Source organism: Leopardus geoffroyi, chromosome D1, assembly GCF_018350155.1.
Source record: "Leopardus geoffroyi isolate Oge1 chromosome D1, O.geoffroyi_Oge1_pat1.0, whole genome shotgun sequence".
Taxonomy (NCBI): domain Eukaryota; kingdom Metazoa; phylum Chordata; class Mammalia; order Carnivora; family Felidae; genus Leopardus; species Leopardus geoffroyi.
In genome coordinates, this window is record NC_059329.1 from 69856412 (window position 1) to 69879819 (window position 23408).

The window sequence follows — 23408 nt, forward strand, 5'->3', positions numbered from 1 at the left end:
CCTGTACTGGGAATAGACTGTGGATGGAGGGAGGAGTGTTACCAAGAGCCAAAGCGCAGGGGAGGGGTGGGGGGCAGGCACACCTGTGCAGGGGCTGTTGTAATCAGCTATATTGGTAATGGTGGAGGGGGTGAGAAATGGTCATGTTCTGAATATATTTTGAAGTACAAACCAATTTTGGTGAGGATTGGATACAGAGCAAAAGAGAGGAGACAAGAATGACTCTATAAACGTTTTGGCCTGGGCAACTTGACGAACGTTGTCTTTAGCCTGATATGGGGAACACTTGGAGGAGCAGGTCTGGGGGAAGGCCAGGGGTCGGCACTGGACATGTTAAGTTTGGGACATTGAACATGACTTACACAGAGCTCCTATTTGACATCTTACTTGAAGCAGGCAGTTGGATATATCCTACCAGTCAGGAGTTAAAGGAGAGATCCGGGCTTGGAGAAAAATCTGGGCATCCTCAGCATACAAATGGTATCTGAATCCCTGACATTAGGCGAAATCACCGAGGGGTGACTGAAGGCATACAGAGAAGAGATGAGAATGAGGCCTGAGCCCCGGGACACTCTGACATTGAGAGGCAAGGAGAGAAGGAAAAACCAGCAAAAGGAAAGAACAGCCAGTGAGAAACAGCAGGCGGAAAACAAGAGTGCTGTCCTAGAAGCCAAGTGAAAGGAGTCGTCAAGCAAGAGGAAATGGTTTACTGATATCAAGAGCTGTAAGACAAAGACTAAGGCTTGCCCATTGGGTCTGGCAACATGGAGGACAGGCCAAGTGCATGTTCTGGACCAGAGCTTAACCTCTCAAAAGAAGTCACAGTTTACCCACTGAAGAAGAATACAGTTGTGCAAAACAGGATTGCTGTAGATTGAAAGAAATCCAAGAACGATGAAGACAGTGCCATGGGCGTCTAGTGCTATGGGACAGCCCTTCTGGCTTTTGTGAGGAGGGCTGAGGTCAGATTCATTCATGTCTTTATCCAGCATTTATTCATTTCACAAAAATATACTGGGTTTCAGAGACTGGGAGTAAGGGTTGGGGGAAAGGGAGAACGTGGAGTCATCATTTAATGGGTATAGAGTTTCAGTTTTGTGGAAAAGAGTTCTGGAGACGGATGGTGGTAATGGTTACACAGTAACACAAACGTGTTAATACCACTGAGCCATATACCTGAAAATGGTTAAGATTATAAATTTTCTGTTATGTATGTTTTAACACACACACACACACACACACACACACACACACACACACACAAAAATGAGAGAGAGAGAGAGAAAAAAAAAAAAAACTTATTGGCCCCATCATGAACTTGGTCTGGGACATAGTGTTTGAAATGGATGGCATTTCAATAGGAGATCATTTGGAGGGAAGGGAAGAAGGACCTCCAGCTGGAGGGAATATAGAGAAGGCCCGCTATCAGGCCTGTTTGTCTGGATTGTGGGGTCAGTGGGGGAGGCCACTCGAGCTGAGGCTGTGGACTCAGGCTGGGCCAGTTCGTGCAGGCCTGGCAGCCTGCTTACGGAGTTGGGCTCGCCTTCTTAGATTCTGGAAGCCTCTGAAGGCTCTCTGCCCAGGGGAGTGTCATTCCAAAGGTGTGCATTTAGACCATTAATCTCATGAATCCTTCCTGTTAAGCCATTGCTTATTAAAAGCAGTGGGATTGAGGCATGCCTTTCTATAGGGAAAATTGTGATCAAGCAGAATTTTCAATACCCAGGCATGTGGTAATGAATTAAGTGGGTTGTTTTTCCTCACATTTTTACAAATATTTATTGAAGACTACCTAAATGCCCACAGCATTCTAGGCAGTGGGGTGAGAGTAGGGGTAAATTTAACAGGCCTCTTCTCTTGAAAAGCCTAGACTCTAGGGACCCCCATTCCTAAATAAGAAATTATGCTCCCATGTGTCACGTGTTGCCATAAATGTCTCGCCATGGGAGAGTTCCATGGGAACTGAGAGGGGGAGGTGCCCGGCTTGCTGGGGACACTGGGGAGGCTTCTTAGGGAAAGACTGTCCAGTGGATTTGAAAAATGAGCACAATTTTCTGGGCAAAGTAACAGAAATGGGCATCCTGAGAGGATGGTAAATCAAAACTTATTGGGGGCTGTAAATTGAAAGACAGTGTATAAATAGCCTCTCTTAAGCTGAACTCTTATTTCGTTGGCTTTAGGTGGTGCTGGCTGGAGTGCACGCATTTGGACCCAAGCTTAACTTTTCAAATGTGGAATCCTAGGCCTTCACTGGTAAGTTTGTTTGATGCCTTCTTCTTACCAAATTATGCTGTTGAGGATCGGTATTTGGAATAAAGGGCAAGAAAGTTATCATTGGCACAGCTCTGTGGAGGTTACCAAGCCTAGACTCTAGAGAAGCCTGTAGTACAGGCAGAAGGGATCCACAGGAGAAGTGAAATTTCACTGTAGGTTTATGGAGTAGATGCTCTGGAGGGGCATCCAGGAGGTGTAAGGCTCATGGCACCCAGGCTCATGGCAGGGTGGGCTTTGGCTGGGTTTTGAAGGAAAAATCCGGAGAAGAGTGAAATAAGGTTTTCAGGTTTGAGAAAGTGGGCATAAGACAAAAAGACAGTGGGCTCAGCAACAGACCCACAGGAGCAAGAGCTTCAGAGGAGTCATGGGCCAGACCTTTGGCAAGAGGTGATTGTTCTAGACCAGGGTCAGCAAACTTCTTCTGTAAAAGGTCAGACGGTAAATATTTTTGACTTCATAGACCATGCGGTCTCTATCACAGCTACTCCGCTCTGCTGTTGTAGCATGAAAGCAGCTATGAATGAATGGGCACCGCTGGGTCCCAGTGAAGCTTTATTTACAAAAACAGGTGGTAGGTAGGATTTGGCCTGTGGGCTGTTGTTTGCAGACTCCTTCTCTGGACCCTGAATGTCAGGCTAAGGCACTTGGACTTTGTCCTGGAGGCAGTGGGAAGCCATTGAGGTTATTTTGGGAAAAGAAGTGAAATGGCAGAAGCGACAGGCTAGGACCGTTCTTCTCATAGCTGGACAGGAGGGATGGGGCTTGTTCAAAGGAACAGCAGCAATCTGCGCATGATGGCATGTGGTTAACAGTGGTGAAAATGGGGCAAAGGACCAATAGAAGAGCTATTGCAAAGGGAGAACCATAGGATTTACAGTCTTCTTAGACTTTAAGAACAGGAGCCAAAGAAAATGGAAGTTTAAACTTGGTGGTTCACAGTGGCATCATTGGCACATGTAGACATTGGAGACTGAGAGGGGTAGTTGGTGCATCTGGTTTTAGATACCCTGAATTCAGGGTGACAGTGGTTCATCCACAGGAAATGTCCCGTAGACAATTGGAAGTGCAGGGCTGAAGCTGGGACTGAGAGGGTTTGGTCTGGAGATGTGGAAGGGAGGCCGTAGGATTAAATAAGTTCTCCCCATGATGAGCGGAGAGCTGAGCCTTGGGGAATGTGCATAATTCCAGATGGAAGAAAAAGGTAGAAGAGAACCAAAGGCCAAGGAGGAGAGAGTCCCAGGAAGGGAAGAGAAGGGGGCAGCAGGGACCATGGAGAAGGAAGTTGAAGGAAGGCTGCTGACTTGGTGACACGTTGGTTACAGGTGGCCTTGAGGAACATGATGCCACAGGAGGAGAATGGGGGATGAGGGCTCCAGGCTGCACAGGGTTGGACATAAATGAGGGATAAAGAATCCAAGACACTAGGAAAATAGACCACCCATAGAGAGTGTGGGCCTTAAAAGAAGGGAGTACACATTTGCATGTCGCAGTTACCTTTTCTTTAGCTCTGAGGCAGGCACAACATGCTGCGACCGGTGCTCTTTTCCTTCTCTGGAGCCAAGCGATGCTTGGGGGTTTGTGTGCACCCTGGGCTGGTGACTGTGTTCTTATGCGCCCTTGGAGGCGTGGTGCTCACGGCTGTGCCGCAGCTTGCACACGGAACCCAGCCCATGTCTGGACTCCTGCCAGAAGACAAGATGCGATCTGTCGGCGAAAGAGTTGCATTTGCCACAATGGAGGGGAAGAGAGGGTAGACCGGGAGACTCAAATGAGACCTCTTACTGGAGGGTCGGCCCATGTATGGGAGTTTGAGATACTTCCTCAGGTCATACGGCCAGGTTATCAATTTGTGCTCTGAGCGTTTTGAGTGTACGTTCTTTGGTTTGGATTCTAAGTCACATTTGGCTTGGTTTGTGTGAATGTAGCAGTTTGAGATCTGGGAGCAAAGGCAGCAGGTGTAAGTGGTTCAGAGCCACCATTTATGGAGCCCTCAGTAGGTCCCCAGCACGGTGCTGGTGCTCTACAGGTGTCGTTTTAGGTCCTCTCTGCAACAGCCTCCAACACGGAGAGTTCGTTTTCTCATGTCAGTAGTGAGGAAATCAGATCATAAAGAGGCTGAGTAACCTGCCCAAGGTTACAGGAGATTTGAACCCAGATCTGACCCCCGGGTGACTCTGCTTCCTGTTTTCTCTCACCTGAGTGTGGAATTACTCCTCCCACTTATGTGGAAGGACTGGGGACGGACTGAGCTATGCGGGTTAAATATTCAGAGCCTAGTGTGGGTGTTTCCACTTCCTAGGAGTCTGGTGAAAGGGTGGAGGAAGTGTGGGATCTCTGCAAGAAATCAAGACCAAACCTTAATCGCTTTAACTGTTTCCCCAGGTAAAAATTTCCTGGGTTGGAGGAACTTGGAGAAGGTTGACAGTCGTGGGCTTGGAAAGGAAATATCACTGGAAGGCATGACAGCCAGATTTCAGCCCTAGCTCTGCGGCAATTATAATCGACTTTTTGTTTAAATATTTGGTATTTGTCTCTGCTCACCTTCAACTTCAAGCTTTGAGGGCCGGGTGTTTCCCCCCACATCCCCAGCATCTATCATGGCTTGGGCATGTCCTATGTGCTCAGTGAATATTTGTTGTTTGTAATGAGCCAAGAGGCTTGGGACAAGGTGCTTAACCTCTGTGTGCCAGGCACTGACTCTTGGCACTGTGGCTGTAGAGGTGACACGGCCTCTTGTCCTCATGAGGCTACTCCTGAGAAGATGTTTCTAGTAGGGGAGACAGACAGAATAAAGGTATGAGACGTGGTGTGTAAGGTCAGGCAGGCGTGATCACGCCCTGCAGTAAAGTAAAGGGAGAGGGTGGCCAACAGTTTAGTAAGGGTCATCGGAAGGCCCCACCAAGAAATGAAGCAAGACAGTGAGGCTGTTGGGGGAAAAGTCATAATTCTGTTTGAGACTTCTACAGACGTCAGCTGAACTGTCAACACTCCTTAATTCTTTTGCTGGGCCGTGGCTGCTAACACCTAACTGCTTCCATCAGTGAGGACTCCCTTTTCCGGCCCCTCGTCTGTGGCCTCTGAACTGTCTCTTCCCCTCCTCGGTAGGTGCTCCCTCGCCTCGCTTCGCCTTGCCTGCCTCTCCAGGTTCTCCTCCAGCCCCAAAGCCCTTGCCTCCACAGCCTGCTTTGCTAGTGTTCTTTCTTTTGTCCTTAGCTTGGTAGGGTTTTGCTTGGTCCCTTTCTCATCACCGTGAGGATTCTCCCCGGCGGAGCCTGTGCAGTGCTCCTTTCTACCCTGCAGTCATCCAGAACTACATATCCAGCACAGAACCTCCTCCTAGGCTGCGCTGCTGGCTGCTGTCCACTGCCCGCGGGCACCTCGGGCCCATCCCTGCCCCGCGGCCAGGTGCGTCTGTCTCCCCGTGTCACCTGCCGTGCCTGGGACTGCAGCCCCAAGTTGCGTCTCCTTCACGAGTCATCCCTGGCTTTGTCCTTTCCCTCCGCTGTCCTGTTCTGTGGGTGACCATCCTAGTAAAGAGGGTGCCTTCTCACTTGTCCACTCCCTTCTCTTCCCTCCCTACTCCTTCCCTTAGGACTCATCATTTGGATTTCTTTCAAAAGCCTCTTAATTGCTCTTCCTGTGTCCATTTTTGTCCTCCCTCATTCCACCCCCACACTCCTTATCAGCATGATGTTTATAACTCACACATCTGATCATGGCTTTCTTCTTAAAGCTCTCCAAGGGCTCCTTATTGCTTGCAGGATAAAACCTAAGCTCCTTGGTAGGCCTGCAGGCTTTCATGATCTGGCCTGTGGGCACATTCCTCATGTATTTCTAACCTCGGCCCAGCCTCCCACCAGCCATCACCTCTGGGCCCTCTGGGGAATGACCTGCGCCCTGCTCCCCATTTCAGTAGCTCAGTTCAGGTTTCCAGTCTTCCGGACACCTTCCTTCCCCCGTTGTTCCTCGCTGTGACCTGGGGACGACCTTCCTCCTGTCTCCCACAACACCCTGCATTTCTCGCTTCCAAAGTGCTTATCAGCACACTGTTGATTTACTACTTGTTATGCTCAGTAAACTGAGCTCCTTAAGGGTGGGGACCACACATGAGTGTGCGCGTGTACACACACACACACACACACACACACACACACACACACACACACTGTTGGTTCTCAGTACCAGCATAGTACATCCGGCTCAGGAAGTGTGTGTTGAAGTAAGGATAGTAAAAGTCTGTTTGCACAGACTTAGAACGTGATCAAATGTACTTGAAATTGGAGGTTCATCGGCCATGGCATTGGGCAGAGCCACCCGCCTGTCCCCTCAGCTTTGAGTGCAGGAGGCATTGCTCTGGGTGTGGGTGTGTGGCCGCCTGCTGTGTCTCCCGGCGTGCTGGGGCCTCAGGAATGTAACTTCCTTACATTCGTTGCCCCTGACTTTCAAAAAACTCCCTTGTCGATGGAACAGTAACATCAATTCAAAATGAAAAATAACCCATCAAGGAATGCTCAGGAGTGAGGTCTGCCCAGCTTCAGCCCGGGTGAATCCCAGATTTCCTAAATTAGCCAAAATGACGATTCTTGCTAACTGCTGACAGCTTTTCTCCCCCATCACCTAGCTGAGAATACTTGTCTGGCTAGGGGGTGAGGACAAGCTAGCAGTCCTTTGTGGACACGCCTGGGGGCTTCTTTATCTGCCCTTGGAGCCCTGTAAAGTCCTCGGTGAACACCGACGAGTGGCGCAGGAAGAGGCTCAGACCCCGCAGATGCCAGGTCAGCGTCTGTACTCCCCATGGGAGCGGGCACAGCGCACCCGGGCGCTAGTCAGTACGTGCTCGTGTTTTCACGCGGGGCCATCGGCTCAACGCTCGTTGCGTCCTCTCCACTTCCTAGTTTTGCCACAGACCTGGGGAACTGTACTGAACGTGCAGCTTTTGCGTGGGGGCTCACGGCAAGCTGGGAGGGCTTCCTAGAGGAAGTAGCCGTTCTTACCACGGAGGCGTCCTGCTGACCAGGGTACTCCAGCTGGCACTTGGAGCTGCTGTCCTCATCCGGAGGTGTCCTCAGGGACTTTTTAAAAGCTACCCGCCGCATGGATGCATTTTCCTTTTGGTTTATCTGGTCCATGCCCACTCTGTGCCTTCAGACCTCCACTGATGTGCCGCCTCCTAGGAAGCGTCCGCTGACCTCCCCGATAAGAAACCTGGGTCTGATCGTCACCATCACCGTTCTCGTCACATACCGCTTATGGCTCGCTGGCTGTTTGGCAAGCCCAGGCAGAGTGCTTGGCGGGCAGGCACGTGGTGGCAGGGCCTCGGCAGGTGTTGGCTGCGGCAAGTGTCATCATAATGATCCCACACGCCCCCTCTGAGGGGACTGAGGCCCAGATCAACACGGGACATGTGAGCGGGGGTTTGCTGCATGTGCCGACCAGGTTGGCGCCGTTCCCCTTCCCTCCTGCACCGCGGTCCCTCTGCCACGCGTACCCGCAGCCTGCACTCCCGCTCATTTGCAGTGCTTGCCAGAGAGGCCGGTTTTCGTTTACTTGTGTGGTTGTAGATCGGTGAAGGTTTGCCCCTCCACTGGGCAGCCCGGTGAACCCAGGACTGTGGGGGTCTGCCCTGTAGGTAGGTGTGCCACACGGACTTGCCCCACAGCCTGCCTGACGTCCCGCTTTTTCTCCCTGCCCCCTGCACCACGGGCATCTGGCGAGATGGGCCACAGGGGCTCCCCAGGGCCCCCACACGCTTTAGCCTGTACCCCTCACCTGTTTCCATGTCAGAGCCGCTGTGCTGAGGGTCTGTGCCTTGCCGGGATGCCTTTGTCTCAGACCCCCAGGACCACTCCTTTTGTCTTTTTCTCCACCTCCTCCCCCTTTTGTAAGGAAGTGGACCCTGTTCTCCCCTTAGGATAAGCCAGCACCTTCCTGTGGCCCTGCACACACTCTGGGGGATGGCTCTGACCACCGAGGGCCATCGTGATCTGTGTGCCTGCCCTCCTTGTCCTTCTGGCACCCCTGGGGACCAGCTGTGGCGTGGTGTCTGTGGCAGGGCAGTACCTTGCGTAGTCAGGGCCGAGGGGTCTGTGGAATTGGGGAAGGGAGCACAGAGGTTACCGCCTTAAGCTGCCCTTAAGGCAGCTGCTGGACGATGCAGTTTGCGTGTGCGTGTGCCTGTGTTGGTGAGTGTATGTGTATGAACGGGGCTGTGTGTGTGTTTCTTGCTCCGTGTTTTTGTTTGCATAATTTATCCTTGTGCACATTGGAGACAGTGTCTCCCTCTTTCACGGGTCTGGTATGGGGCCTCGAATAATAGATATTTCATAGCCGTTGGCTAAATAAATATTTTCTCCTTTCCCAAGCTGCAGGCGCCTCCCCTCTCCTCCACCCACCTCTTTGGTACCTCAGTGACCGTTTCACAGGGTTGTTGTGACTTGTCAGCACCTGCTTCCCAGACCCTATTCAGACAGCGGTGACGTGAAAGCCCCATCTAGACCCCAGCAGGCCTGGCTACCCTCCTTAAGCTGGCAGCGAGGAAGCCGGTCCCCCAGGGGCACCTCACCAGGCCTCTGGGGCCCTGTAGGGCCAGGCTGGCTGAGCCCAGAGTGATTCATACCAGTTTTGAGTGGGAAAAATAAAAATAAAAAAAATGGCTTCTGACCAAGTGGGGAAAATGGGTGTGGGGGAGGAGCAGCAGAAGGACCCTGGCCACGCCTTGGGTACACTTGCCAGCAGCAAATTGAGATTGGCTTAGAGCACGGGCCCCAGCAGACCTGCTTCAGTATTTCAGCTCTGTGCCTGCTGATGGTGTAACTCAGACTGCCCACCCAAGTTCTGTAGGCCTCGGTTTCCTCCCCTGCCGCACGGGATGGTGATCCTAGTGATCACCTCTGTGAGGCTCGTGTGAAGGGGAAATGAAAATGTGCTTAGCCCTGGCATGTAGCAAATGCCAAATAATCTGTTATCATTGTCGCTTTTGAAAAGTAGTATCATTAGCAGTAACTGTAAGACGACTTTGGACGAGATACAAAGTCTACGATGCAGTTAAAGGCTCCGAGGAGTGAGCTAGTGCTTCGGAAAAGCGCTTTGTGAGTTGCAGTTTATGTGCAGATATTGTTATTAGCACAAATATAGCTGTGACTTTTTTGGCTTTGGGAAAAATAAGCACAGTTTTCTGATGTTGACTCTAAAGTCTTGGTTGAGTTTGGTTTTGGTTCTGGAGGGAGATTCGTCAGGCCTCTCTTGGAATCTTGCCCAGAGGCTGCATGACCCACACTGGTGCTCCCGGATGCCGAATGCCTGAGTGACACCTAGCATCTGTACTTGATGTTGTTATTTTCAATGTCCTACGATAAACATAGTCGAGTAAGTTCTTGGAGATCCATTGACAGTAAATTGTGGAAATTTGCTCTGGACCTGGGAAGTTCTCCCTCTCAAGTGTCTCATGCCTGGTATAGCCAACAAATTTTAACAATTTCTTCAGAATTTGACCCAGACAACTACCATTGTTTCCTCAAGTACGTTAGAAATATTTTCTTACTTATCAAACACTTGACTCTCGTTCCATATTATTTGCCTGCCTCCTCCCATCCTTCTAAAAATTAAATTGCACAAAGATGACCCATTAAGAAAATGTAGATAGTTTCAGGCTGAGGTTGAGAACTTGATTCATGGGCTGCATCTGGCCGGCAGATGTATTTTGTCAGTGCTCACGACATTGTAAAACTTTGGAATATGTGGCCAACACTTGACACGTGGTAGATATTGTCTAGAAATCTGGATTTCTAACCTGCGTGAAAAATCAGAGGTCTGATGGCATTGGGGAAGAGTGGCGGTCCCTCCTCCAGTGGCTTCTCTGGCTTGCCCAGCCCTGCCCAGCTGCTCACCCTTACCCACCCTTGCCCAGCCCTGCCCAGCTGCTCACCTGGCCTGCAGGTCACGGACTGGGCGGTCTCTCCTAAACGTAACCCAATACCTCGTAGACACTGAATTGATTTAGGATTATTTTGTTTCATCAGCAACTTTGGCCATAGATAGAAAGGTTACTTCACCCCATAAGCTGGGATTTTATGAGAACCCAAGTGACTATAGTGTTTTACATAGGCCCGTTTGGGATTTGGGGGAGTCACCGTCTCTCCTGCCCGTGGGATTTCCTCATTAAGCAGTTTTTAAGAACTCTTCAGTGGAGACTCAATCAGTCAACATGCAATGTTGGGTAATGCAGGATATCAATTTTGATGGCCCCTATTTAAGAGAGGCTGCCAACAAGTGAACTTGAATTCAGTAATTTATGATGTTATAAAATTTGACTAAGACACTTAGTCCTTTTTATTAGCCAGCTTGTTGAAATAGTTGTAATTTGGTAGAATTCTTATTGAAATAGCTGAGGGATTTGAGATTCTCAGTCCTGGAGACGATCCCCACCTGTAGTCTTTTCCTGGGCAAGCCCAGGGGTGTGCACAGGGCCGGTGGCCACAGGCAGAGATGGAGAGGCTGTGCTACGTCCTGGGGTGCTTACTTTAGGGGAGTGCTTGCAAGCACTGGAATTTTAAAAATTATCATCGTTCCATGACCTTTTAGGGCTATTTTTGTTTGTTTTTGTCATCACAAAGGAGTCTACACTTGTATCAGATTCAGACAACACTAAAGTGCACTCGCATGAAGGAAGGAAGTCTTCGTGACTTCTCCACCTCCAGCCTTCTCCACCGATGGGCAGTTGAGACTTTGTTGGGTATAGTCCTGGACTTTTTCATTCGCTTGTGTTCCTTCTACCTCCTTTGCCCTTATCTCCAACGTATGCACTTTCACTTTTGTTTTGTAAAAATGGAATTTCTCTATTTGTACCATCCTGTAGCTCTCCTTTCAGTGGCCGACTGTCAGTGCTTATGGTCATCTTTACAAGTCGCTACGTACAGGTAGACGTGCCTTATGTTTGGCAGCCGTACTCCATGGTATGGATACATTTCAAGTTGGTTTAATCATTCCCGTGCTGGTGGACACCCAGGTTCTGATCTTTTGCCATCACCACGGCTGCTGATGTGGGAATTGTTGTACACGCTTGTGAACTTTTACATGCGATTTTCTGTGGCATAGGCACCAAGAAGTGGGACTTCCAACTTAAATAGTTTGAATTTAAAATTTGAAACAATACAGGGGCGCCTGGGTGGCTCAGTCAGTTAAGCATCCGACTTCAGCTCAGGTCATGATCTTGCGGTCCATGAGTTTGAGCCCTGCATTGGGCTCTGTGCTGATAGCTCAGAGCCCGGAGCCTGCTTCAGATTCTGTGTGTCCCTGTCTCTCTACCCTTCCCTTGCTCATGCTCTCTCTCTCTCAAAAATAAACATTAAAACTTTTTTTTAAATAAAATTTGAATCAATATTGCTTAATTGCTCTCCCAAAAGGCTGTACTAATTCATGCTTCTCCCAAGAGTACCCAATTATAACTTTAATTATCTAGCTTTATTTCTTTTTTTTTTTTTTTTTTTTGCTTAAACACTTAAAACTTTAAAAACTCACAAATATGCCATCAAAATGATACATTTGTCTTAGTCTATAGGTTTAATTAAATGATTTTCATATTTTGATTTTGGTGATGGTTATCATCCTGCATGATGACAAAAATGTTCCTCAACTGTTGTAGCCAATTGTTAACTACTTATTTAAGGGCTGTTGTGCCTGGTAGCCTTTGGAAGAGGAGGGCCAAATCACAGCTTCCTGTTCCATAGCTCTCCCAGCGCTCCTGTGTTCTCCCTTGAACCATCGGTACGGAGACCAGCTCAGCACTGAAGGAGCTGCACCCGGGAGTGCCGGGCCTTAAGCCCAGGACGCTTGGGGAGGGGGGCAGCAGGTGATGTGGTGAGGTACCCCACGATTCCCAGCACCCCTTCTTTACATCTAAACGCCGTTTGACATGGACAGATTCTTCCCACATGTGTTTTCTCGTAGCGTCCCTACGACCTCCCTTTGAAGCAGGCTTTCTCCTCCTCCCCCTGTTTATATCTGGGGACACTTAGGCCCAAAGAAGATCTGACTTACTGAGTGTTGCACCTGGTAAGGAAGAGTCTCTTGGACGCAGATCCTCCAAATGCAGTGGAGTCAGACCCCTGTGAGGCTGAGATGTAGCTTTGAGCCTACAGCGCACCACGGAAGTTTCCCTTACTGGGCTGGGGCTGGAGAAAGGACAAGGAAGTGACATTCCCAGATGTCCTGTGGTCACTTCTGTCCACAGCTTTCCCCCAGGAGCGCTAACACTTAGGATCGTGTTCTTGAATGTTTCCCCAGTGTTTAGAAAGGATCTGTGAATTCTGGACCAGGGGACTTAACTGATCACATGTGGTTGAGAACTGCTGACACAGAATGTGTCTTCTTCTCCTTAGACAGGATGGGTCTGGGGAGATGGTCAATTTGCTATTTGCTAACTGTATCTGAAATTTAGAATTCTGTCTTCTCCCGAGGCCTCCTCTCTGTCCCTCTGACCTGGTGCCTGGCTTTTGCTAACAGGTTACCCTGTGTTGGTCAAAGCTCCTTAGCACTAACCTCATTATGAGCCTGCAGGGAGATTCGATGTCCAGACCACTCATCCTTTCTGGATGCCTTCAGCTTCACTAGACTCATGCAGGTGGGCTGGTCTACTGAAAACAAGGGGATCTGGAGTCTGATGGACCGAGAATCAAATCCTGGCCTCATCACTTTTACTAGCAGTATGAAACTTTGGCTGTTGACCTCACCTCCCTGAGCCTCAGTGTCTCCCTTCTACAAAATAGGGATAATAATTCCCTCATGGGGCATTTTGAAGAATATATGAATTAAGACTTGGAATGTGCTTCTCAAATGTTCAGCATAGAATGGATACTTATAAATATGAGTCCTGGCTCCTTTTCCTGCTGTAGAGAGAAGGTTCTCCTCTGGGGATGCTCCAACCTGCTGGCTGCTGGCTGGGGATCCTAGGGACAGAGGAAGGCCATCAAGATGGATCATATACAACATGTGCTCTCAGGAACTCACTGTTAGGTAGGGGAACCCATGAGCAGAGACCATGTAACGTGTACATTGTAAGAATCAACTAACAGAGCGAAGATTAATTAACCTCCAGGTGAATGGGGGGGGGTGGTGGAAGAAATTATCAAGCAAGTAGGGTATTGAAGATTGAATAGGAGCTTGACGGAGAAGAATATACATAATGAATAGGCAACTCTATCCGTCAGCAATCAAATGACATTATTTTGTATGTGTATATATATGTTAACTTCATTGACTCTTACCAATGCACTGATCTATTCAAATCCTTCCTCTCTCTCTTTTCCTTTTTCCTTTCATTCTGCCTCTCCTTCTCCCCACCCTGCCTTAAGATATTTCAGCGCCTCAAAATTTCTTAAAGGATTTCTTTATGCTTTGGTAAATCCTCAGAGGGTTGATGCTACTTCAGTCCTGCTAAGAGCTTTGGTGTGGCTACCTTTTCGTCCACTCCTTTTCTCTCCAGCATGAGTAAAGCTCTTTTGCTTTCTCAGCAATGAACAAACTCCCGGCCATTCGGTGCTGACTGGGTCACTGCCGTATACCCGGGGCATGGGTCACCCCACTCAGTAGCCAGAACAGCTTTGTGAAACAGGGCTCTTCTTTACAGATGAAGAAAGTAGGCTTAGAGAGGTCGATGTGCTGGTTGTAACACACATCGGGGAGCCACGGTTCAACGCCGGGCTTCTTCTCCCTGTCCTGTGCTACTTTCTTCAGTGTCTCGCACACAGTAGGTGGGCAGCGAACACTTGCCCAGAGGAATGAGAAGGCTGCCACATGGTAGTCTGCTCGGTTCACAGGGCTGGTTCTGTGACCCTCTCCGTGCACTCACGGCGTTCTCACTTGGCTTCCCACCTGTTGATGGGGTCCCAGGATCACAGGAATAGTTGGTACAAAATAACAGTTTCCCATTCCCCTCGCTTTTTTTGTTTTGTTTTGTTTTAGTTTATTTTGAGACAGTGAGCACAAGTGGGGAGGGGGCAGAGAGAGAGAGAGAGAGAGGGAGAATCCCACGCAGGCTCCGCACAGTCAGTGCAGAGCCCAACTCAGGGCTCAATCCCACAATCACGAGGTCATGGCCTGAGGCGAAGTCAGACGCTTAACCGACTGAGCCACCCAGGCGCCCCATCCCTCGCTTTTATTTCTAGGGCACTTGAGCAGATAGGTTGGACTGTTAAAACTTTGTACTCGGCTTTGCCTGTGCCCTGTAAGAAATGCCTGGCACCGGGCACGTGCAGTGCTCTAGGAGCCCAGCCCAGGAGTCAGGGGCTTAGTGACTCCTCAGTCACAGTGGGTAGATCACATCCCCTCCCCAGAATTACATATCCTTGGCACACTGTGGGGTTGAGGGGGTCCCTAAGGATCCTGCCTATGGTATGATCTGCCGGAAGGAACGCAGGCGCTGGATTGGCCAAGACCTGAGTGTGAATCCTGGTTCCCGTACTTCCCGGCTCTGTGACCCTGGGCAAATCACCTAACCTCTCGGATGCTCGTTGCCTGTGTCTACGAAAGAAGGCAAGTAGGACCTGCTTCCGGGCTCACCGTCCGGAGGACAGGAGTCCACGTACACGAGGGCTGTTTCCTTCCCTCCGTCTCTGACTCCTGAGTGCTTTGGTTTTGGACTCGCTGGGGGTTCCTGCAGTGAGACCCGACACATGTTTCTCAGGTGCGGTGCTCACGACACCTCACCACATCCTGAGATACTCGGCTCGTGGATTTCTCGAAGCTCCCGCGTGCTGTTGGGAAACTGCTCGAAGGCAGACACCGTTCTACCACATTGAGCGGTGGCAGTGCTGCGGTGACGCCTGACTCCCCCCCCCCCCCCCGTCCCCTTGCGGACAGCAGTGGCAGTGTCCACCAGCCTGCATGCGGGTGGCTCCTTTGCGTCTCTTCACAGAGAGGAGAACTCCGGTCATTTGGCAAACGTTTGCCGTGCCCAGGCCTTATGTTAGGAGTCCGGGTGCACAGAGGAATAGTCTTGCACTCACTGCCCTCGGGAAGCTCACAGCGAGGAAGGGCGAAAATAGGGGTGACACAAGGCCATCGGGGTACGTGACAGGGCGCTGTGGGAGAAGGAGGGGCTTAGGCGCTCTCCCCTGGGCAGTCAGGAGGGGCCTCATAGACAAGAGGTGACTTTTGAGCAAGTCTTAAGGGACTGGTAAGAGTCTACACTGCAGAAGTGTGCAGGCAGAACATTCCAGACAGGAGGAGGCCAGAGCCTGGAGGAAGTGACGCCTGGCCGCGTGTCTGGAGCTGGGGCCAACAGCTGGAGGACCTGGTGGTCGTCGGGACGACGACGCCCTCGGACCTTTCTCCGGAGCCCCAACCCGCATACCCGCTGCCCACTCAGCATCCACGCGTTGATGTTTAACGGGTATCCCAGACCCAACGCCACTAAATACAAGTCTTGGTATTTTTCTTCTTAACAGGAGGAAAAAAGGCAAAATCATAACCCTGCCCCTCCCCCAGCTTCCCCGTTTTACGTGGCAGGCCCATTTCCCTGGTTACGCAGGCCCAGCCTATCGGCATCACCTTGGATCCTGCTCCAAACCTTGCACTTCACGCTGTCTGCGGACAGTTCTTGACAGGTTTCCCATCAGAGTGCACCCTGAAAGCACCGCCCCTCCCTCCCCTCCTCCAGATGCCCCCCATCTCGCAGCAGGTCTCCCTGCTTCCGCTCGGGCCCCACTGCTGCCAGTGCTGCACACAATCAGGCAGAGTGACCTTTTAAAAGGTAAATCAGATGGTATCATTTCCCTGCCCAAATTCTCCGACGGCTTCCCGGCGTCCTTGGAATAGAACTGCTTGCCATGGCCTGCCAGCCCCTCTTGCTTCTCTGATCTCTCCTTTTAGACCTCTCTGTTTTGCTCACTCCATTCCAGCCACTGTGCCTTTCTTGCTGTTCCTCTTTCTTGCCTCGGGGCATTTGCCCTTGCTCATCTCCCCCCGAATCTGTCTTCTCCGACATCTCTGCCTGGCTCACCTTCGCTGCACTCTGTTGTCCGTTCAAATGAGGGCCGGACAGGAACAGACTTCTAGTCACCGTGTTCAAGGACTAAAATGCGCTGTCCTACCCCACCCTTTAACTGATCCCTCGATCCTCTCAGCTTGCCTCATTTCTCTTTATTAGCATCCGTTATTACCTGACCTCTGTATCTGTTTGTCTTCGTTAGTGTTTGTCTTACTGCCCTAGAATGTAAATCCACGAGGACGGGTGCCTGCCTTACCTGTCTCATTCACCACTCTATCTCCAGGACATAAAACAGAGCCTGGCGCGCAGGAGGTGATCATCACACATTAGATTGGTGAGGGGGAGAAAAAAAATGAATGAATTAATGCAAGTGAAGACTTTGGTGTTTATTCCGTAGGCAGTGCAAATCTAGTAGACATCTTTCAGGAGGTGAGTGACGTGGTCAGCACTTTTATTTTAGAAAGCCAGCTGGTGGCAGTGTGGGGGCTGGACTGTAGGAGGGGGCAGCAGAACTAGTTAGAGGCAGTTAATTTGGTCCAGGAAATTGATGCTGCGTCCTGCGTCGGGCTGTGGGAACGGAGGAGAGGGGACCCGTGACAGGGTGTGGGGACCTTTGATCGTCTTTGGTGCCTGTTGGGGTAACTTGGTAGAGCAATTCCTTTCTAAGAAACACAGGGGCGAAGCTGGTCTGGGGAGAGCCTGGCGATACTCCGTGATGTTCTTCTCCCCCGGCAGACGTCAGCCCTGGGATGCACGTTCTCTGCAGTGCCATTGGCTCTCTGAGGAGCGACTCTGCGGCTCTCCAGACTCCCCCGTTCAGTCTTTCAATAAGAGGGTAGTCAAGATGGCAATGTCAGGGAGGCGGATGCTTTTTCCCACAGACAGGCCCTTTGCTCTTACACACCACAAGCCACACTAAATCTTTGGTTCTCGCTTGCAATGGGTACTTTTCTTCATATTGACTTCCAAAGGAGACTTGCTGTAACAACAGATCCTCTGCTCTGCCCACGTTCCGGACAGGGTTTACCAATAACCTGGGGATTCGGCATCTCCCTTGCTGCAAACACTTTGCACAGGGACTCTTCTCCCTCGGGTGTCAGAGAGTCGGGTGGTCGGTGGGCATGTATTTGTAGCCCAGGAATAGCCGTGCTGTTTGGCGCTGCCTCTTGAAAACTTTCTTTTGAGGCTTGACTTATTCCTCCTTCCAAAAAGTCCCCAGTCCTCTCCAACTTTCAAAGAAAAGCCTTTCATCTCAGAGTAAACACATTCCTACCCATCCTGCTGCGGTGTCCCTTCTCTGTTCCCGAGAATATGCCATCCCAGGCTCTGAAGCCTTGGTCCAAAGTTCCTAATCCTGTTTGTCGAACCCCGTGAAGTGAAATGCTGCACCATCTGTATAGCCAGATGCCCACCTCCCACCATCCTTCTTCTCTCTTCCAAAGGTCCAGATGCCATCGCATTACATTGCATTAATAGCTACCCTGTGGAGTTCCTGTGTGCCAGGTACTGTGTTAAACACTTCCCTTGCATTCTGTCCAACCCTTACCACCCTGCCAGGGTGAGTATTATTAACCTTTTCACAGATGAGGAAGCCAAGGCTTGGCAGTGCGGTGGACCTTAGTGGTTGAGAGCGTGGGCTTAGAGTCGCACAGACCCAGGTTGGAATCCCAACCTCGCAGTGCACCTTGGGCATGCCACTTAATCTTCATCACCTTCTTTTTCCAGATATAGGAAATGGAGATAATACAGAGAAGGTTCATGTGTTGCTGTGAAAATTTGACAGCATATGTTATTTCACAAGTATATAAGTATTTGCATCATCATCGCCATTGTCATGGTCATCATCCTTATCTCAAAGCTACGTGGCCAGGTTGAAGGTAGCCCTGCCTGGCTGTCAAGCCCTTATTCCTTCTCCTGTCTCACAATGTTTCTCCCAAGTTCATCTTGCCTAAGACACATTGGTCACTAAGTTTGCTCTCTTGGTCTCTTCTGGGCACTGGGCTCAAGGTAAAGCTCAGTAGCCCCCCAGTCCCTTCCAGCCAGTGACCTCTTTTCACTCATTGATGTGAGCAGTCCCAGTGGTCGGGCTGTTCAGGCAAGAGCTTGGGCGATTTTCCCTGACTGTCAATGTCATCTTGTCTACTCTGAAAGCCATCTTGTTGTTTATGTTACAGGATTGTCCAAAGAAAACAGGAGAGGCAGCAGAGAGGGCTGGTGGGGATCCCTGTCTTTTGGGGTCACAGATCAGTTTGTGAATCTAGTGAATTTTACGGAGCCTCTCTCCAAAAAATGCACGTGGTAAATACTCTCAAGACGAATATTGTTAATGAGATACCTGCCCCGAAGCCCACCCAGAAATTAATTGTAGCTAAGAAATTCTGTTCCGAAAGGTTAGCTTATGTGGTTCTCTTTAGTCCTGCCACCCCTCATTCACAATCAGGAGGGGCTTTTCTTTCTGTAGGGTGTTTGTATTCACAGGTTGTCCTGGTAGCATTTGGAAAAACCTGTTTTATCGATACTAGTTGCCATTTTCATTACTTTCCCATATTTGAGAAATGTATCCACGCACTAGAGTTGGCCAGTCATTTTGATGGACCGACCTGCTGATTTACACATCAATTCAAACCACTGCCTGCATCTAGCAGACAGGCCGGGGAGGAGTTTTGGCCCAAAATATCATCAGACTAATAGGAATTTTATTGTGATATACAGATTATAAAGGTTCAGAAGCTTAGCGTCAGCAGGGTTCAGTGTTCTAAATTGAGATATATGTAAATCTCTGCTTTTCAATTTTAAGATTTTTGAAATTTCAGTCTTAAAAAGTATGCTTCCTTTCCTTTTTTTTTTTTTTTTTTTTATTCATTCCAATTTTCAAGGTATGGGTATAAAGGGAAGTCAGATTCCAAACACTCCGCAGTCTTCTAATTTGCTTGCAGGCCTCTCCTTGGAAACTTTCCAGCAAATTCTGGAATAAGCTTGCTGTTTCTAACAGCGATAGGAGTCATGGGTGTCACTGCTGATGGCTTCTCCCTTTCCTGCCTGGCCTTTGGAGCCCCGCGGAAAGACAGGAATGGACCTTCCACAATGGGGGCCCCAGAGCCCTTCCTCCCGCTCTGGCTACGGGCCTGTGGTGCCGATGCCCTCTGCAGCTGGGCTTTTAGGGCACAGGAACTGAATCTGTCATATGTTAGATCATTTGATGTAAAGCTTTTTCTGATGCGTACTTTTTCCTCTAAAGTTTTTCTCCTTTGCTTTTTCTAAATTATAAAAGCAACAGATGCTCACTTCAAAGCCAGGATTAGAACTTTTCACGCCTGGCTTGGAATCCCAGCTCCATGAACGCATTAGATGTGCAGCCCTGGGAAAAACATGCACCCTCTCTGAGCCTTGCTTTTCTCATTGTTACAGAAGAGGTAATGATTTCCCCTCATACCATGGCCATGAACATCGAGAGACACTGGTAGGCAGAATGGTCTTCCAGAGGTCTGGCATGGATTCGTTTACTCAATGAATATTTATCGAGCACCTACCATGAGCCAGCCACCATTCTAGCTGTCCTGGAAATACTTGAGAACAGGACAGAGGGGGTCTCTCCTCTCATGAGGCTCACCTTCTAATCAGAGGGGGGCCCAAAGAAAAGAGACCATTTCAGAAATTAAGAAATGAGGACCCCCAGATGGTAAGTGAGTTATAGGAAGGGCCACTTTAAAAATCTTTTTTTTTTTTTTTTAACATTTATTTATTTTTGAGAGAGAGAGAGAGAGAGTGTGTGTTCAGGGGAGGAGCAGAGAGAGGGAGACACAGAATCCGAAGCAGGCTCCAGGCCCTGAGCTGTCAGCACAGAGCCCGACGTGGGGCTCAAACTCACAAACCGTGAAATCATGACCTGCGCCGAAGTCGGGCGCTTAACCAACTGAGCCACCCAGGCGCCCCAAGGAAGGGCCACTTTAGATGGGACACCCACGGGAGACCTCTCTAATGAGGCTCTGTGTTTTGTGACCCCCAGGTCCCAAACTTTCCAGCTGTAAACAGTTCTACCCCTTTCAGTGTAGGTCCCAGTTTTGAGTTTGGAAAATCTGGCCACAGAGCACCTATCATATCAGTTCTCTTTTGGGAGAACTCACCGATTGGTTCCCCATTCGGTGTTTGAGCCTCTGCAGCTGGATCTGTGGCCTGGGGCCTTTTGCAGGCCTCCTGGGCCTGCTGGGGTTCGTGCTCCCCTCGGAGCACTCCCGCAGGAGAACTGCCACTGAAGGGAGGAGGGAGGGTGATTGGTTTCTAGCCGGAGCCCATTGTGCTTCAGTGCTGCCCTGAGCATTCCGGTTCCTAAGGAACTGGAAGTAATTTCTCTCTCAGTGAGACCGTGGCACGCGGCAATCCCCTGATTCCCTGCATGCAGTGTTTCAAGGGCGGGTCGCGGCCACACGAAAGCTGGGCAGCCGGGGCAGCCCCAGCTTGTGCAATGGCATTTGAGCCCCAGAGCAGTCGACCTGACCGCGTCGTCCCTCGCGGGGTCTAATACGGATTTTTAAATGACCGTCTCAGTCTGCCGCATTGGACAAGAGGGACCCAAACTGATCAGTGAGGAAAGCTGCTGAGTAGAAGGGCAGGCCGCCTGTGACTCACCTGTCATGTTCTTTGCTGACCCACTTTTATTTGACCTTGATTTGCTCAGTGCAGTTAAAGACGCTGTCGTGAAGGCACTTTTGCCGCCTGATGGAAGTCCGGCGTGTAACAGCCCAGGATCTCAGGCACACGCGTGACCCAGGCAGATGGACGGATGGACAGGTGGTTAGCTTCTCATCTACCTCTGAATTGTAATTCGATCACGAGAAAAGGGCTTAATTTCAAGAAAACGGAACAATTATCTCAGACTAGACACAGTGCCAAAGCGGCAGGCCCTCCTCCTTGTCACAGGGCGGCTTAATCAGAAGATGGCCTAGATGGCCGCCTTTCAAGTGGGTCCTTGCAGTAGCTTGGCAACTGGCACAGGGTCATAATTGGAAGAATTTGGCTCTGAGTGTCTGTGGGTGTTTACAGTGCACTATAGGGCCGGGCTGCTTTTATTTATAGAATATTGTGAGCAACAAGCAGCAGAAGGCTGAAAAGCCACTAAATCTCGATTTATTTTTAACAAATTCCATTTTTCCCCTCATCCCAGAAGGAGAACTGAGTTATTAAAAAACAGTAAAAAATACATCATCGCAGAGCATGCCATATCTAATTATGGGGTTGCCAGCGTCGGCCTGCAGCCACATTTTAAGGGCTTTGTAAATCAGCCATCCATTCAATCTGTGAACTTATATGACTCCTAGTCTTCATTTAGATGTAGAGCGAGATTATTGGCAAGTGAGTGCTGATCAGAAAAAGTTCTACACTGCCTAAATTAGGAGATGGGGTGTATAAATATAGAAGAGTGTACTTATGTTCTCAAAGGGAGAGAAAATCACTCCTCGCTGTCCATTATACTTAGCGGTACAAGCGCACACCCCCCCCCCCCCACCGCCCCCCAGCACTGGGTATCTGCTCCCGGGTTTTCGCTCCTCGCAATGGCAGATCCGTGCCACCCAGAGGAGCTGTAGGGTGATATCACTGAGTGATTATTACCCGCACAGTCAGGAAAGACACGCAGCTGGTGCTTCGTGGCCTGTGTTCTCGTGGTGTGTCAGAGCTGGGCAAGGCGTCAGGGACCCTCTAGCTCTGAGTACATCTTAGTCTAGGTGGGGAAGCTGAGGCCCAGGGAGGAGGGCGGCTTTCCCAGGGCTCCTCAGCGAGTCATGGCGGAGCGGGGCTCTAACGGGGCCCTCCTGTGCCAGGCCCGGAGCCAGCGAGCTAAACAGATGTGATTTCTGTCCTTCAGCGTTCCCAGCCTCGGGCAGGCAGACATCAAGACGGGCCAGTGGCCGCCACGTGCTCAAGTAGACAGGGCTGTGTGAGTACAACAGCCGGCGAGTTGAGTGGGGGGAATGGTGAGGGGGACTTGGGAATCTGTGTATTGGGACACCGAGGCAAAGGTAAAAGCAGCTGCTCTCCGACCCACTTGGAAAAGCCTCATGGATGCTGGGAGGTTGCCAAAGGAGGAGGGTGCCGCACGATTGCCGAGTACTGGGGGAGGAGAGTATGGTGCCACAGTGGTGCCCGGGAAAGTAGAGACGGCGGTTTTGGAGGGGCCCTCAAAGCGGATCATTGAGGAGACTTACGGGAACACCAAAGGGAGTGTGGGACTGGAGCGCAGGCCAGGGACAGGCGGTCCAGAGCGTGCGCGGCGCCCTGCCCTAAGCTGGGATGGCGTGTGGGACGGGGGCCGAGCCTGGCGGCTCCCGTCCTCGGGCTCCCAGGTGCTGCTCATGGTGGCTTCTTTCCGCCCTTCGGGACCCTTCTTCGTGCAGCACTCGGCTGCCAGTATCCCTGGACGGGAGCTGGCCTGTGAGCGGGCACCTGTCTCTGTCTTCCCTGGGCTGATGCCCTGCACGGTGCCTGCAGAAGTGCGCCTCGGTGTTAGTTCTCTTGTTGAGGCTGGGAGGGGGCGGGGCGGGGGGGAGAAAGGATGAGGAAGGTTGGACTGTGGAAGCTTCTGGAAAAGTCACGTCTTGGCGATGCTGGAGGCCAGTGATTTGGGAGGATGTGAGTAGGCCAGGAGGAGCGTGCCTGGGGCCTAAATTAAGGCCGTAGCAGTCAGCACGGAGAGGAGCAAGCGGGGAGGAGATACAGGAGGAAGCAGCAGTAGGGGTTAGCTGCAGAGAGCCAGGCCACCCGAGGGGGAAGGACTGCGATGGGCTGGGACGGGAACCTACCAGGCAGAAGAGATGGTCTGTCTTCCTGCCCAGTAAGTCCCCAACCACTCCAGACGGTGGTTCTCACCAATGTTGGCGGGCGTTTCCAGGAGGCAAAGAACTGAAATCGGCACAAAGAATGTCTCCGGCGTCCTCTCCATAAAATTTTTTTTTTTCTTAATCGGTTTGATACGCCGCTTACCCACTTTTGAGTTCTGAGTTGAGAGCATATAAATTAGCAGTCACGATTACACACGAAATCCTTGGAAAATAGCTGGGTGAGCTTTCGTGTCCAGAATTTGATCATTTTTCCTGGATTGGTATCGTGGTTTTTATACCGTCTGATAATTTTTCATTGATAAAATGGTTTCTGCTTC

General features: G+C 50.4%; 1 protein-coding gene and 1 long non-coding RNA gene across 17 annotated transcripts in view; one reads left to right on the top strand and one right to left on the bottom strand.

Annotated features, from left to right (window-relative positions):
- The window catches only part of LOC123601403, a 33276-nt gene extending 12282 nt beyond the window's left edge, over positions 1–20994 (bottom strand). For both annotated transcript variants that reach the window (XR_006714091.1, XR_006714092.1), the window contains exons 1-3: positions 20885–20994; positions 12310–12443; positions 3769–3978 (exon numbers count right to left, since the gene is read on the bottom strand). This is a non-coding gene — a long non-coding RNA (uncharacterized LOC123601403). The remainder of the gene's footprint in view (positions 1–3768; positions 3979–12309; positions 12444–20884) is intronic.
- Positions 1–23408, top strand: part of ARNTL (aryl hydrocarbon receptor nuclear translocator like) — a 106932-nt gene that overhangs the window by 35098 nt on the left and 48426 nt on the right. For 11 of the 15 annotated variants that reach the window (XM_045484567.1, XM_045484577.1, XM_045484570.1 and 8 more), the window contains one exon: positions 2181–2253. The exons of 1 other annotated variant lie outside the window; for it this stretch is intronic. The gene's annotated coding sequence lies outside the window, so the exon portion shown is untranslated. Of the gene's footprint in view, positions 1–2180; positions 2254–20946; positions 21047–22118; positions 22191–23408 lie in introns of those variants that run through there. 3 more of the 15 variants (XM_045484568.1, XM_045484576.1, XM_045484566.1) reach the window with 2 other exon arrangements.